The sequence below is a fragment of the Humulus lupulus genome, chromosome X, assembly GCF_963169125.1.
Source record: "Humulus lupulus chromosome X, drHumLupu1.1, whole genome shotgun sequence".
NCBI lineage: Eukaryota > Viridiplantae > Streptophyta > Magnoliopsida > Rosales > Cannabaceae > Humulus > Humulus lupulus.
Window position 1 is genome coordinate 68,764,647 of NC_084802.1, and position 3,408 is coordinate 68,768,054.

Sequence of the window (3,408 nt, forward strand, 5' to 3'; positions counted from 1 at the left end):
GCGATGATTTCGAGCAAAGAGTGACTCAGAATCCTTGGCAAACTGGCGTGTATCAACAACCAAATGAAGAAGGTGGGCCTAGTGAAACAAAATAATCAACTCCACAATCTCAACTCCGAAGGTCAACAAGAATACGAAGGTCAAATCCCAAATATGCCAATGCAGCAATAATTGAAGAAGCAACAAAGCCTGAGACGTTCGAAGAAGCATCACACAGTTCTGAGTGGATGACAGCTATGAAAGAAGAGATCGATGCACTTTAGCAAAATCAGACTTGGGATCTTGTGCCAAAGTCGAGAGATGTGAAACCCATGTCTTGCAAATGGGTTTACAAGATAAAGCGTCGTCCAGATGGGTCAATCGAGAGGTACAAGGCACGATTGGTAGCTCGTGGTTTCTCTCAACAGTATGGACTAGACTATGACAAAACATTTAGTCCAGTGGCAAAACTTACAACTGTACGAGTCCTACTTGCACTTGCAGCCAACAAAGATTGGAATTTGTGGCAAATGGATGTGAAGAATGCTTTTCTTCATGGAGAACTGGATCGGGAGATCTACATGATCCAACCAATGGGTTTTCAGAGCCAAGATCATCCTGAATATGTGTGTAAGTTGTGGAAAGCACTCTACGGATTAAAACAAGCACCCAGGGCGTGGTATGGTAGGATTTTTGAATTTCTAACACAAAGTGGCTATTCAGTAACACCTGCAGATTCCAGCTTATTTTTCAAAACCATTAAATGGAAGCTAGCTATAGTGCTAGTGTACGTGGATGACTTAATCATAACCGGTGATGATGAGGCCAAAATTCTTCGGACAAAGGAGAATTTATCAGTTCGTTTCCAGATGAAGGAACTTGGACAAAGGAGAATCACGTCTTGGACTTAACCAACATCTCGTCTATGTAGACTTCAATGTTCTTCCCGAGTAGGTCCCAGAACATTCTGTTGACAAGCCTTTGATACGTGGCTCCGGCATTCTATAGGCCGAAAGGCATGACAATGTAGCAGTATACACCCTTGTCTGTTTGGAAGCTGGTGTGCTCCTGGTTTGCTACGTTCATCAAAATTTGGTTGTAGTCGTAGTAGGCATCCATGAAGTTTAGCAACTCGTACCTGGGTGTGGCATCCACCATCTGGTCTATCTAGGGCAGAGGGAAGCAGTCCTTTGGACACGCCTTGTTAAGGTCCATGAAATCTATGTAAGTTCTCCATGTCCCGTTTGGTTTTGGAACCAACACCGAGTTTGCCAGACAAACAAGGTACAGTGCTTCCCGGATGAAATCAATTGAGGATAACATCTTGATTTTTAGCTTGAGGGCCTCTGACCGTTCCGTGCCTAATGGCCTTCGCTTTTGCTGGACTGGAGTTGAATTTTCGTCGATGTTCAGGGCATGACATATAATGTTGCAATTAATCCTGGTCATATTTGAGTGGGATCAGGCTAGGACGTCCTGGTTTTCTTTTACTCAGGCAACTATGATAGCCCTGACCTCCGAATTAAAATTTCTTCCAACCCGAATTACTCTGGTCGGATCAGTGTCACCGATGCACACCTCTTCAATCTTTTCCATAGGTTATAATGCCCTATCCACTTCAATCCGGGGATCCAATTCGTCATCTTTCCGGACCACCCCCTGTGCTGGCTGTGGTTGTGGGACTAGAGCGACATTCTCCTCTTCGAGGGGCTCTTCGCGGACCATGAAGATTGGTTGGGCAGAGACGTGATAACATTTATGGGCGCTCTTTTGATATCCTCGTACTGTCCCCACTTTGCCGTTATCACACGGGAACTTCAAGCATAGGTGGCAGATGGAGGTAACGACACAAAAGTCGACCAGAGTGGGCGCACAAAAATCACATTATACGCAGTGGGACAGTCCACCACGAATGTGCAGTACTTGGATGTGTTTTGAACATTGTTCCCCAATGTAATAGGGAGTTGTATCTGGCCCATCGGGAGCAATGAATCCCCATTGAAGTTGTAAATCTACATTGGACACGATGCTAGGTCTGCCTCCATTATGCCGATTACTGTGAAGTTCGGCTTGAACAAGACATTGACAGAACTCCCATTATCCACCAACACTCAGAATACTCTTTTGTTGGCGATTTGGGCGTCAATGACCAAGGGATAGCGATGCGGGAAGTGGAAATTTCAGGCATCTTCCTCTGTGAACGTTATTAATAGATTCATCAGCTTTGGGCATTGGGTCAGAGTTTGGACCAACACACACATCTCATGGTTGTGGTCGAGCTCACTGAGGTATCTCTTTTGGTCATTCCAGGACGGTCCTCCCAGGTGCAAGCCTCCTGAGATGGTGGCTACATGGACATCTACTCGAGGGGGTGCAGTTCCGGGCAGATACGGCATCATGGGTCCAAGAGCCATAGGGCCTCTAGGAGGTCGCACTATTGGGCCCCTCTAAGGGGCCTGTGCTCCCGCACCTGGAGCTTACCCTCCCTAAGGAGTTTTGAACTATTCTTGTGCTCCCTGGGCAAAAGGCTGTCCGGGAGCTGTGGGTTGTCCCGGAATTCCAGCCGGCATCCTGACCCATTAGTGGAGGTGCCCCAGCTTGATTAAGTTCTTGATCTCATCCTTCAACTGACGACATTCCTCAGTTGTAAGGCCTATGTCCTTGTGATAGGCACATATTTTTCTCGCGTCTCTTGGTTTTTTTTCCCCTTTAAACATGGGGCTTGGTCTTCGGTAGTGGACTACATTTCCCGTTGCAAGGTAGATATTCTCCCGGGTATCCACCAAGTTCGTGTATTCTGTGTATTGGGGCTCCTACCCCATCTCTCCCTTCTTTCCAGGCTCGGTCCGGCTCTAATTCTTGCTGTATCATTTTCCCAAACCAACAACTTCTGACTCCTCTCCACGTTTATGTCCTCCATGATCCTTGTTCACGGATGCACTGGGATAAAAATGTTTTCCATGGTCGTCATGTCTCTGGACATTCTGAGGCTTAATGCCCTGCTGGTGTTTCCCCTGTGGATCGTTTGGGTGATTCGTCCTGGGACAGGATTCACCCGTTCTTTCCTAGGGAAATACCCTGGGTCCACCCTAGTTTTTGGAGCGGGAGGAGTCCTCTTTAGGGGGTTTGCTTTTTCTATGGGATCGACCTCTTTGGCTTTCCCTTTTTCTTGAGCTGGGTTAGAAGGACCAGCTTCCGAATGAGCGGATCGTCCTGGAGGAGGAGTAGGGGTTGTAGCGTTGTTGGGAGCGCCAGTCCCTGTAGGTGGGAAAAGTGGCTGAGTTCTATGGGGAGGAATAGTTGGGGGATTAACTATAAATCCCTGAGCAGCAATAAATGCTTGAAGAGCCAAGATGGATTCTTGCATCTGGCGGGTGGTCTCTTGTTGTTTTTCCATCCTTGTGTAACACCCTAATCTCCAGGGATCGT